We start from the raw sequence: 13,959 nt of genomic DNA on the forward strand, positions 1-13,959 counted from the left end.
TAAAATTTCCATCTGAGCTTGCATTTTCTGTGATGTAACCTCTCCTAAATGAATTTAAAACAAAAACAAACAACACAAAACAAAACAAAAAAAAACAGCTGCTGAAAACTCCCATACACACTGGCACTTGTGACTAGGCCTGCTATAGCCCACTAACACGATGAAGAGCTGGAAGCTTTTGTTCGGCAAATAGATACAACACAAGCCTGTTTCAAGCACCACCAGTTTGGGTGGCACCGGCCCCAGGACTGCTGCTTGTCTAGCTTTTAGTTCCTTCTCCCAAAGGCAAATACCACCGTGACGTTTCATTAACGGAAGCTCCTGGGACACCCCTCTCGCAGAGGGAACCTTGGCTCCCCAGAAGTCAAGGGGATGAACTTTCTGCCCCGCCGCCCACTGGGCGCACGCTGGCACCCCAGGATTTCTCTTGGGGTCTCCTCCCTTGTCTTCCTGCTTCAGGACAGCAGGGCCCCGAAGCCTTGGCCTAAAGGTGAGCGGTGCTTTGTGCCACCCTTGTTCCTCCTTCCAAAACCAGGGGAAGCCCCTCCTGCCCTGTCAGATCTAATTGGAAACAAGGGTTTGGGACCCACTTTTCAAAGGACGAGGGAAGCGCTGTATTTCAACTACAAGATCCAGCTTAACACAGCCTCCTGAGGAGATGGAAGTCTCAGGAAACACTTATTCCCATTCAGCTAACCAGGACTGACACAACCCAGGCAAGCTCCAGCTCCCCCTTCATTGTACCCGGCTTTGTGAACCCAGCGATAACATAGCTCTCAGCAACGAGCACTTGCCCCAATACTGCAAAGTGCTCTCAAATTCACTGAATATTCCACAGGCATGGACATCCTGCAATGAAATTAAGTGTTGGTGAACCAATCCACACAAATATTCCTTCAGTTCTTTTTTCTGAATTTTATACATCCCCCCCCCCCCCCCCCCTTTTTTTGGTCTCTACCCAACAATTAAACCACTAGTGCATTTCTCAGCTGTTTAGTTTAAAGTGTACAGCCACACTTTCTAGGAAACTCATCTGAACTTCGAGAAGGAAGTCCTCAACATAACCCAACCCAAACTGCATGCAAGATCCATTTGTACTTATCTAGCCTAGACGATTTTTCTAAGGCTGTATTATTGCAGAGTTTTATATACATGCATTTGTTTTAAATATACTATCAGGCAAAAGGTGTGGCACAGGAACAGGCTCTGCAAAGAGGGGGAAGAGGAGCACTTGTCCACGGAGTTTTTGCTTTGTTCACTGATAAATACTCAAGGCAAAACCATTTTTTCCTCCCAGAGAGACAAATGGGACCGGTGCAGCGACCAAGCTGACCAACTGTCCAGACCTGCCAAAGTGAGCAAGTGAGCCCCTTGGGTGGAGCGGGTTCTCAGAAAAACAGGAAGCCCCCCTCCTTTGGACCTTTGGAAACCCTCCTGTGCTCAGTAGTGGGGACAGACGACGAAGAACACAGGCAACCCCGTTGTCCCAGCAGAACCAATCCCCCGGGTCCCTGACAGGTTGTCCCCATCAGACGGCCAGCCTCCCTCCCACTCCAGGTTCTTTGGTAGCTCACAGAAAGCAGATCCTTCAAGCACCTCAGCACAACAAATCCTGGGCCGTGCCCCAGACGCAGGCTGAGCGCGGCAGCACGGTGACAATGCTTTGGGCATGTCTTGGGAGGAGCTGGCGCTGACCCAGCTGCCGAGTCACCTAGGGCAACTGCTTGCCGCAGCCAGCCCCGAGGACTCATTTCCCCACCAATAATTTCTACAGTGTTTGGGCTCCTCACTGTTTACCTTAAACCCCAGCCATTTCTGTCAGTGCTGCGAAGGCGTGGAAGACTCATACGACTATTGTGCTGATCAGCACAACTGCTTCTCTGCAACTCCCTGCCTGGCACAAGCCTCTTATCTGCGGGCCCTTGGCAAGCGGGGTGCTGCTGGCTCTCTCCAGCTAGCCTTTGCCTCCACCACCTACATCTCTGTTTATGTTACTTTCCCAATGCAATTGCAAATATGATAAAGGTTAATCTGGTACAGAAGGTAAATAGGGTTACACAAAGCTGGATTTAGCAATTTAGTTTTATTGGCCACTAAGGAAGGCAATTCTTCGATGCAGGTAATGAGGAGATAGCCAACCCAGATAAAGGATCTGTGCAATATAAACATCCTCCCAAAAGCCTGCTCCCTGCTTGCATAAGCACTGTAATCATGAAAGCAATTCTTAATGGAGCCACTTGGCAGAGGCCCTGGTACAGCAAGCTGTGAGCCTCTCCCTAGCTGATGGACCAGCTCCAAGAGCGTGTTACTACAGTGTAGTAGCATAGCTGGAGGGGAAGAGGTGGAAAGCTGCATCAAGTCTGCAAGTAGAGGCACTGGAACAGGGCCAGGCCTCCTCTGACATGTCACCTGTGTGGTTTGGAGCAGGTCACTTATCCCCTCTGTGCTCAACTCTGCAATTATAAATTGAAACTGATGGTTCTCCCTTTGTGCCCCATCTCTCTCAAGGGTTGTTTCTTCCGGACAGGTAAGTACTTCTGACTGAAAGTGTTACTGTCATTCAGAAGCTGGCAATAATGTTGCTCCTAATAAATGAATTCTCATTTCTCCTGAGCTTCCAGTATTTGTTCGTGGCCTTAAGGAAGAAAAGATTAAACAAATCAAGGTCTCAGTTTCCTGTGCCAGCCCTCTGTCTTCTTTCACCTGTCTACACCAAAACTTAGGACAATCCACAATGCTGGAAGGAAAATTTTTGCATCCCATGTTTTGTATTGTTTGGTTTTGTTTTCTCCTTTGCTATCAAATTTAGCACAGAAGTGCCAGCTCTGCCTTACCTCTCAGCAGAGAGGCTGGCAGCATTTCACACTTTCCCACTGCATGGCCTCCGGTCAAGTCAATGGCTTGGCCACTGCGCAGCAGGGCACATCCCTCAGGAGGTTCAGTCTGCTGCACAGCTCCGGTTTTCTGGCAGGCCAGGACCAAAGTACTCAAGCCAGGAGGCAGGGGGAAGTCTCAGGAAACTCTCTGGCCCTATGTTTTCCACAAAGGATTAAAAAATAATAATAATAAATTAAAAAGTGAAGTTTAATTCACCTCAAAAGTCACTAACTGGACGATAGGTCTAGCAGTCACTAGCAGTGACAGGGTTTTCTTACCAGAGGTGAGAGAGGCATAACAAACAGTATGCATTTACCAGCTGCAGGACGGAATCAGTCTAGGCATTCACTCAAATATCAGTTATGTTGATTTCCAATGCCATACACTAGGAGTTCCTCCTTGTCTGCATTCATTTATCTTTCATCAAGGATTTTCATCAGATTGGTCTAGGAATTTTCCCTATCCTACACACTCTAAGTAATTGCCGATGAACTACCATACCGTGAGAAGCAGAGCCATGCACTGGGGAGTATCAGACTGGAAATGGGAGAGCTGTTTTCTAGTCTGCAGCCTGCCACTGGCCAACTTGTGATGTGTAACTTCTGTCCACATGCTTCTTCTGCCCTCTGTAAAACAGAGAGAAGTGTACTTCTGCAAAGTGCTTGGAGATCCATGAGTAGGAAGTGCTGTATGACAATCGGGGGTTATTATGCAGAACATGACCCACGCTGGTCTGCATAACTGGCCGTTCACCAGCTGTATCAGAGGCAAGTGACGTTAATGCTACATGGGCCACCATGGAATTACCTCCAGCTGGTACACAGAATACACTCAGACTGACTACACTTCTGGATTTTGAGATTTGTCAACAGGTGAGTTAAAACAAACCTTTGGCAAAAGTATGAAACATACTTGTAAAGATAATGGGCTTTTTCTTGCAAGCACTGAACAATCTGGAGTTTAATCTTAATCCCAAATCTTCTGAAGCTAACATAAGCGTTTGCATCAGCATCAATAATCCATCAAGGATTTTCTCAGCTAGGCAGACCCCCTGGCACAAGGAAGATGGTTTGCTCTTGTAGGACTGCAAGAGTGGCAATTTTACACTCTATTTCTTCAAAAAAACAAACCAAAACAGAACAGCATCATTAGCATTCACATTTGAGCCAGGACACCGTGCAAAGGCAGTAGCGTCAATACACACACTGCCAGGATCTGCTCGCAGAGGTGACACCACAGGGAGCCTCATGGTGCAAAACCTACTCAAATGCCCTTGTTTTCCTCACTCACCCTTTTGTGCAAACCACCTTCAAACGCCCACAGCACAGCTCGTGGACAAGCAGTTTGTTCTTCACTGAAAGTAAGAGGAAGGCTGCAAGCACCTTGGTGTTGGTGTGTGGGGTGGTTTGGTTTTTTGGAGCCACCCATTCAGCCTCAGCATCTTGATACACTCCAAAGTGGCATTACTGTGCCCATTACTGAGGACACAGACTTTTTTTTGGGGGGGGGGAGGGTGGGATGTAGTGGGAAAGCTCTTCTGTAGTTGATCAGCATCTTGAGGTATAGCTGAATTGCCTTATTCCCTTTTCCTTATGCCTGGTAGCCTCTGACCTATGAGTTTGCCTTATTCAGCTTTAAAATCTCATCACCTATCATCTTTGGCCACAAAAAAAAAAAAAAGGTAATCCTGTCTGCAGTCACAGTCATTTTCCAGCTCCAGGACCACAGCTAGTATCCACTAGAATTTAGGAAGCTATTTTGATTATTTTCTTTTTTTTTTTTTCAACCAAAAGATCTATTCCTCTGGCTGGCGTGAAGTGACACCTGACGCAGGATAAACCTTACCACGTGTTATTTAACTGGGTGAGCAACGGAGCAGCCCAGGCATTCTTCTGAGCGATCAAGTAACAACTGCTCTTCTATTGATCGTGAAGGCCAGCCTAAGCCACCAGAACTAATTCACAGTACAGGCTTGACACTTGTTTATCTGGAAAAACAATTATAAAATGTTCTTTTGTGCCTGCAAGGACTGTGTAGGCAAAGTCATGGCTTTCTAGGTTACCGTAAAGGGCCACTCTTTGGCTACCTATTCCTTGCTTGGGAAGCAAGAGACACCTCGGGCGGAGTCTGACCAAGCTCAGGGAGCCCTGGGTCCTCCTGGCTCACAACCGGCTCCGAGCGGCCCCAGCCAGAGCTCTGGGTGCGCTTTCCCAGAAGCAGCAGAGTGAAGCAAGAAATCTATGTTTTCCCAAGGAAATTAGTTCCCTAAGGGCAAACTAATTAGGCATACAAGAGCCCCAAGTCCTTTTTGAAAAGGGAACTTGGGAATATAAATAACTTAAATCTTCCCGTACTTTTTATGCATACTTCCAAACTGGGGCTTTTAAATAATCTGCTGTTTTTTCATTTAGAAATAAATAATAATAATAGACCATTCAGTGCTATATTTGACCAGCTCCATTCACTTAAATACATCATTCCCCCATGAGCACGATTAATAATAATACCAATGATAATAATAATGGACCATGCAACAGACCACCAGCATCTTCCCTGGTAGAGACGATGGCATCCCCTCCTAGCAAAAGGGGGAACAACCTGCTTGCAGATGCCTGCCATGGGCCCCAAGCTGAAGATCCCTCATCACAGGGCCTAGGGCAGAGGCTCCCAGACCAAAGTGTGGTTTGGACTTTGCTATTTAACTCCGTGGCCCTAGCTAGAAATGGACGGATGCATTTCCCTGCTGTTTTGGGATGAAGGCGCTCACTGCCCAACAGCAGGGCCGGCGGGGCTCAGTTCTGGCCGCAGCCTCTGCTGAGCTGCGGAGAAGGTGGTGAAGATTTGGGGTAATAACAGGGAGGAGGAAAGAACGACCCAAAGCCAGCACAAAGCAGCATCTTTATAGAATTTTGTCTGGATGTCAGGGCAGAGCAGGGACAACCATGCGGATATATCCATCGTGATACAGGTAGGGGAATGCTATTACTTTTACCTCACATCTGTTTCTGTGCTAATGCCCTCCTAGACACCTCTCTTTCAGTCACTGGTGAGATAAGGCAGCCTTTGAAATTAATTGTGCTTATGAGGAATTGTGTATTTAAGTAAACAGAGTTGCTCAAATATAGCTCTGCCTTATAAACCACCTGCAATATAACTGTGCGTGGAAAAACCTTATCTGAAAGTTCCTGAACTGCTAATTCATACCCTGTGTTCAAACACAGCGAGCTCTGAGCTGACATTGCAGAGTTCACCCTTTTCTAACACAAAAAGAAAAGGAGGAGACCTGGCTGTGATGAGATTCAAGAGCACGGGCTTCGCCAGAAAACAAGTCCGACTGAAGCTTTCAGACCAGGACCCAACACCAGGAATTCTCAGCCCGGGAAAAGGAAGCATTACAGATGGCTTCAAGCACAACCTATAAATCCACTGACTGCCACCAGATGCCAATGACATCAAGAGCTTACAGGGGTTCAGAAAACAAGTCGACAATTTCACGTAAAAAAAACCACCAGAAGCTGCTAAGCAGAGGACACCATGCGCCACACCGCCACCGGGGCCAGGAGAGCACAGCCCAGAAGGAGCATTGTCGTGTGCTTGTTTTACGCACTGCGGCCACTGCGACTGCCAGCGCAGGACTGGACAAGCCCCTAAACTGGCTGCCAAGAGCCAGGCTTCCCTTTTTAAGGGGGGAGAAGAGAGAACTGGAGCCAAGAAGAGCCAACACAGCCTGCAGGAGTATGCCGCCCTGCTCGCAGCACCCAGCGGCGGGTGGAAGGCACTTTCAGAAGCCTCGCAGGCTGATGAGGGGAAGGAATTGAGCTCCCCAGCACAGCCCCAGCCGTCATCCCCGTCTTCCTTCAGTAGCCCCACACACAAAGCCAGCTGAGGATACTTTCTGAGCAGCCATATCACTGCTTACCCTTCCCTGAATGCTTCTTGAAAACCTCCAGACAAGTGACATTATATCCCTCCCGCCCCCCAGGTCACCTGCTCCACTGCTGAAAACCCCAAATCCACAGCAAAGAGGAGAGCAGATGCCAAACACGTGTGTGCAGGGTTAATACGTCCCTAAATGAGTTGCTCGCCACTATGAACCAACCAGACATTAGAGGCGCTGTCCTGTTAGCGGTGACGCTGGTTAGCAGCACCTCAGAAGCTTACTTTATGCTTTTTCCTCTCTCCTTGTCTGAGCCTTATCCAAGACATTTTGCAGGTGGCAAAAATCAACAGCACAAGGACAATTCAGCCCAGTTTAAGGGCATTCTCCGTAACAAATCAAAAACCTATGGAGATAAAACACCTCTCCCAAGCAAGACAATTTATTGTAGCTGTGCTTTTCATTAGCGAAGTGGAAGATGATGAAGAAACACCTCTCATTTTAAATACAAATCTCACCAGAAATAGACTGCTTAATTAAACCGTTTGTTTTTAAAGTGGAACTAGAGAGATCTGGCTCGCTCATGAAAATAAACCAGTTAAAATTAAAGTTCTGAGAACTGCTAGTTTTGGGACAACCTGCCAGCTTTTCCCACCAGGCTCCATCCCTTATATAGCAGATAACAACAGCAGGACTGCATTTCCAGCTCAGAAATCACCGCTGAGACTTCACCCAGGGCCAATGGACTTAGCCAGGCAATGTCACTCTCTTTATTGCTAAACAGCACAGCTGCATAATCTTGGTGATTCATTAAAATAATAAACACCACACAATAAAAACGTAAAACACTCAGTATTTGCTGGGAGAAGTCTAATGGCTTATTTCCCTGTTAAACGACACCCTGATAGAGATTTATGTCACGTACACCATTTACAAGAGTACAACGCTATCCAAGGTGACTGTCCTGCAGGTTTTTGATCACCATATCTTATTTTTGAGCAAGTCGTACTGGTGCAGCTTGAGAAACAAGCAGCAAGGCCTTATCGCATGAATTAGCTGTCTTCAAGGCAGTGCTAATGTTGATAAGATGCCTGGTGATAGCGCGTTGTGCAGAGGGATGAGAAAGGCAAGTGACTACGTGGAACCCTGAGTGGACACGTGAGCTTCCGGCAAAGGATTTTCCTGGCGGAAAGCAGCTCAGGTGAGCCACTGTGACAAAAAGGCACCACAGACAAGGACAGGGGGCAACCAAAACGTCACGGGAGGCAGCTGCTAACCATAACATGAACATCAACCCACAAGCCCAAACCTAGGCAGCAGTCCCTCCTCACCAAGTTTGCTCTGCTGCTGTTCCACACCTGAAGCCCAGTTCCGTGTGCTGAATCCATGCAAAGCCCAGTTTCAGATTCACTTTCACTGGCTGCCTTCAGAAGACTCGGGCTCATGAGGCAAACGGGCACGCGACAGCTATGCTGCTACCGACAGCTACCCTGACCCTAGAATTGCAAGGTATGGGCGCTGAGAAACTGGCAGGCACCTGTCTGCTGCCCCAAATTCCTTGTGCCTGAGCACAGACCTAAGTCTTCTCCTCTCCTGAGTCAGGGCTGAAGGCTCTCAGAAATATGCTGAAGATGTGGTTCCTGGTGGCGTGACACTGCATAACAGGATGAGCCATCTATTTAGCAACAGGATCGGCTCATCCTCCTCTCGGTTGAGGGTCATTGCTCTTATCGCGCTATCACCATGACACACATTTTTCCCTCCTCCTGCTGGAAATTGGTTTGATCAGAACCAATGAATCATGAAGCCAGTAATAAGAGAAGTCACAAAGCTGACATTGAGAGGCTCAAATCTCATGGCGCTTGTAGCTTTCCTGCATGAGGAGAGATGCAAGTCTTTCCCTCCTCTTTAAATGAAATGGCAAAACTGCATCCAGCAGCCCATGCTGGAGGAGAGGGGGATCCACATATTCAAGCTGACAAGGAAAATACACCCAGAAGGCCCAAGCGTGAAGGCCGATAGCACTGCAACACATTCGAGCTAATTATGCTGTAAATGAGCTGCTAGAGATGGAAAAGGGACGAATGGCCATTTTTGACCTATGTTCTGAAACAGAAACAAAATTAAATCCTTTACCTCTGTGCAAACCTAAACATAGTGTTTTGGAAAGCATACATATCATACTCAACACACTTGGAGGAAAGGAAAAATAGAACAAGAGCAGCAAGCAAACCATCAGCAAAGCTGGTAACAAATCCCCCTCCCTCCTTCAACCCAGCCCAATGAAGTGTTTTGGTGCCATTTGCCCTCACCGAGTTGTTTTTCATTTCTGAGTGTTTGTGCAGCTCTCAGTGCCTGCCCGGGACTGGCGAAGGCACTCCTATCACGCTGAAAGCCTTTCTTGCAACAAGCCTGAACAGCTTTGCCTTTGGCATGTTACATCTGACATTAGATTTACTGCAGCTGCAACAGCACAGCAAATAAATCTGCTATTTGGTGGCTGTAGATTTTGCCCAGATCCCTTCAGACAACAGGAAGGCACACACTTGACTGACGGTTTATTTCAGCAGTCATTTCTCCAGGGCATGGTATTAATATATCTTCATTGTTAGTCAAATACCACCCCAGCCTAAGCTCTCTGGCAGGCAAAATCCTATCCCATAAAACCACGAGCCTCAGTCCAAGACCCAAGAGGCTGCTGTGCCTGTGGAAACTGCACTTTTGGGATGCCCAGCCCATCTCAAGAGACTTTAAGACAGTGAAGGACAAAGAGTAGAAAGCTCAGAAGAAAGCAGCAGGCAGGAGGTGGCTGCTGCTCTTGGCCACCTCCATAACACACGATGCTTTTAAGAAAGCAATGGAATCTGTTGCTGTTATTAATGCTGAATGGAAGTTTTCTTCCCTAACAGTTCCACAGCGAACCCATGGGGAAGCCTGGCTGCCCACTAACCCCTGTGGCGAGCACTGGGGAGCGCTCTCTCCTGATGCCTGCAGATACCTTTTTACAACTTGAGGCACACAATTTGATAACCCTTATCTGAACTTGCTCATTATTTGTAACAACAGAGTTGCCTGGATGCAGAAGTCACCTCGATGACTTCCCGTAACGCTGGATTCCACTAAGCTCAAGATTCTGGAGAGAAATTGCAGACACTTGCTCCAGGTTCAGCAGCCATCTGAAGAAACATTTGTCAGCCCAAGTCCCAGCATACGGTGCTGATCCCGTGACACGTTCACTTCTCCATGCAAACTCGGTTTGAATGACATAACTTCTGATGCTCAGCCTGTCACCAGAGCCCTTCAGCATTAACTTTTTCTCAGAGCCATTGCTAATGGAGCCACATCAGTACATAAAAATCTCAACTTTCAAAACCAGCAACTCATTGCTACACAGAGGATCTCTTAAAAAAAGCAAAACAAAAAAGGAAGTTGATTCTCAAGTTGCAAACACCAGAATGCAAATCAAAGACAATTTCTATTCATTTATTTAAACTATTATTTTCATGACATATTCTGAGGGTGGAAAAGTACCGACATGATTTGCCAGATCCCTTAAACGCACAACATGAGAAAAATCTGGAGAACAGGGAAAATGGTCAAAAAACAAAAGCTCCAGCAGCCAACAAAATGAGGCCTGACACCACAAAGATGGCCAGGAAGCTGAACTGAAGTCCAAATTCAAGCTGAAATTCTGCTTTCCTTAATGCAGAGGCAGATAAGAGATTTATCAGGAAGAGTTAACATCTCAGCCACCGTATCAAACGACTTATCTAAATCTCATGGTACAGAGGAAAAAAACGAAGAGGAGCTAATGGAGGTCAGTGAGGCGCTTCAAGCACTGCTTTTCCCAACAGCCATCGCACAGAACGTGGAGATCGCAACCCCACCGCCCGCTGGCTATCCCAGGTCACGCTGCTAACGCAGCCCCGCTCCCCAGGCTGCCAGCCCGCACCTCTCCATCTCCAGCCGGCCTCCCGCAGGCCAGAAAGCACAGACCTCTCGCTGGACCCACAACTTGTAGCACAGTGTTTTTGTAACCCTCCTCTCGAAAACAGTTTGGTTATATATTGCTGTCATAAATCCAGCCTAGCAACAGCTGGGACAGATTTACAGAGGATGTGTTTTTTTTATGACAATATTATTCATGGTGTGTTAGCCCTTACAATGTGTTTAGCCAAGGGGGAAAAAAAAAAAAAGATAAGATATCCTCTAGTTGATTATTGACAGATACTTGGCAGCCTGCGTCTCCAGGACTGTATGGTCACAAATAAAATTAACGCAGCCTCTGAAAGCACCAAGTCGGTAACTGGGCCATGTCAGACTGGGGAGTGATGTGGACTGAAGAGGACAAAGGCAATCATTTGTAACAGGCACTGCATTTTTGTCTCTTGGGCAAAAGCCTGTCAGAGGAACCACTGGCCCAAGAAGTGTGCAGCAAACACTCACCCCGAATGGCTGCAGTGAGGTCTCCTGAGCGTAACAGCAGGGAGAAGTGATGCCTGCTCTGGAGGCACCACAGGCACTAGCAGGGAGGTTTCGGTGATGCACCCCAGGAGGCTATGCTGGACATCAGTCACAGATGCCCGTGCATGACACGGACAAAAAGCCAGCCCTGCTTCTGCCCAAAGAACACTTTGCTAACACATGATGCTCTGGCTGCCTAGGCAACGGCATGGGCGCCTTTAGCTAAGCCACAGGCGACACAGATCAGTGCCTGGCTGTTAGGATTTACACCACGCAAGACTTGAGGAGACACGGATACAACTGCAAAGCCACTGGAGAGAACAAAAGGCAAGAACCAGCCCTAGGCTGCTCGACATGCTGGAGACCCTAGAGACACCACTTGGCTTTCCAGGCAAAGCAGAAGATCCAAAACACGGCACTGAGCTGCTCCTCCTCGGCAGCTGAAGCCTTGCTTCTCCCCAGGCTGCGCCTCTGGAGCCCTCCTGGTTACGAGCAGAGGGAAGCTTCCAGCGGGCAGAGGGAACTGCCAGCAGCACTCCTGGCCCTGCCCTACCCTGCCCATACCACCCCTTAAAAAGGGGTAACGGGGACGGGTCAGGTCCCCACTTCACTCACACAGCTGCAGTTAGGACATTTATGGTCCATTTTGCCTTGCCTCTATCCGACAGCGTTCAGACGCTGCTCACGGATGGCATCCCTGTTGTGCCTTACGCAGCTGTGAAGTCTAAACCTAGGACCATGGCATGCAGGGACTGTGTCTTTCGGAGGGTGAGCTCCCCCAAAAATGGGAAGACAGTGGAGAAATCTAGATCTGTTGGTATTTCTGCTAAAGACTCCAGAAGACTGTTCTCAACACCTTTGCCCAACATAATGCTCTGGCTGGAATGTGCCTGTCTTGCCTCCTTGCCTGCGCATCACCACTTGTATCTCCTCTCAGCTGGTTTGCCTCACCCCGCTTCAAGCCAACGCTGCTCATGTAGGTACAGAAGCACCACGATAAGATTTACAAAACTATTTTTTTTGTCGGCTCATTTCTGTTGTGCTCCGAGCTGAGGATATCTGCCAATAACACAAGCGAGAGACTTTTTTGGTCAGCTGGGCAAGGTCCTCTGCTGGGACTTACAAGGGCTAATTTCAAGCCTGAATTTATTTTAATCTTGGTCAAGTCACTTCATCCCTCCAGAGCCTTTCCTTCCAGACTCGCTTTTTGATTGTTGACTATTAGATAAAGATGAACCTAGGCCAATTAAATAACAGTTCTTCAATTAGCTTTTACTTCCCAGCAGTCATGTGAAATCCTGCTTGCTTGCACAGCAGAAATTGCAAGATCCAAGGTGAATTATTGATCTTGCACAGTTCACCGCGTTCACGATTCCCTCATCTAGAAATAGTAAGACAATCAGAGATCAGAGAGAGCTGCTCAGAAAAGTTTCCTTCTAGTTATATCCTGAAGTGTTGTTTTAACTCCCATTCATCATTTGTTTGCTTTGCCTGTTGGGTAGGTACCTCACTGCACCCCTTCGTGAGGCTTCTTTTGGTTAACACCACGCGTGACTTAACTCCTGCACTGCCAGACACTAACTCTGCAAGCACCCTGGCTTCGCCAGGCTTTCCAAAGGATGCCTGCTGCTCAGACACCCTTACTCACAAGTCACTGAGCTGGGTCATCTCACCTAGCACATGCACGTACCGCGCAGCAACTCCGTTAGCAGGAACCACGTGCCTTTTGGAGAAAAAGATAAATTATTAGCTGCTATAGAAACCAGACCCCCCCCCAAAAAAAAAACAAACTTGTAACAAGGCACCTGAAAGCCCAAATTGGTTTCTGTTTGTGAATCTCTATTAGGCATTAGTAGCAAAAGCCTGAATGTAAACAGCCAGTACCTTAGTGCGGTCGGCACTGTTGTCATCGTGGGGGCTGTGGGGGCCTCCAGAGACGCAGTGTCCTGCCCTGGAGAGCCCCTCGCTGCAGGCAAGAAGCAGAGGCCATGGTGCAAGCAGAAAGCACAGCTCGGCTCCGGAGGGGCGCAGCCAGACCCCAGCAGAGACCAGCAGTGAGGGGATTAAATGAAATAAAGGCCAGTTCTCCCACAGGAGGGAAAGATTCATCTTTGCTCCTGCTAAGACCTTCTGAAGGGGCTAACTGCTCTCTCTAGGACACTGCATTCCCCAAACTCGAGTTATTCAGAGATGTGCTTCTCCTGTTTCATCTGGTTGTGATACCAGGTGGGTGAAACCGCAGCACAGAAAGGAAAAAAGCCAGCAGGCCCTGTGCTGCGTGACACAGGCCGTGACGCATATCAAACAGGAGACTTCAAAAGCCCTTATCGAGTGCAGGTCTGGGTGATGATGTGTCTCCTCAGGGAAAGCTGATAGCCTTGAGAGACAAAGGGCCCCGAGAGCCAGGAATGCCTGCCGTCATTAAGGGTTTGGGCCTGTTCCCAAGACACAAGAGGCAGTGTCTCAGAGCGGAGGCTGCTGCCGGGCTGGGAGATAAGAGCACAGAAGAAAGAGATGCATTTGAAAAACCTTTTCCGCCACTCTTCCCAGCACCTGCCTGTTGCACCAATACGTAACTTTGCTCACTCCACGTCCTTCATTTCTTCTTCTCCTCATCCACTGCCACTACGGTGCCCAGGCACAGAGGCTGCACCAACGCCCGGCAGCTTCCAGGCCTCAGATGCCTTTCGGAAAACTCCACTGCTCCAGCCTGGGCCTTGGTTTAACCCAGGGCGTGCAAA

At 48.1% G+C, this 13,959-nt stretch overlaps 1 protein-coding gene across 1 annotated transcript in view; it reads right to left on the minus strand.

The window, feature by feature from the left end:
• The window catches only part of LOC308200551 (uncharacterized protein), a 293,039-nt gene that overhangs the window by 198,483 nt on the left and 80,597 nt on the right, over positions 1–13,959 (minus strand). The gene's annotated exons all lie outside the window — the stretch shown is intronic.

The sequence above is a fragment of the Anser brachyrhynchus genome (assembly GCF_964034855.1).
Source record: "Anser brachyrhynchus genome assembly, chromosome: 10".
Taxonomy (NCBI): domain Eukaryota; kingdom Metazoa; phylum Chordata; class Aves; order Anseriformes; family Anatidae; genus Anser; species Anser brachyrhynchus.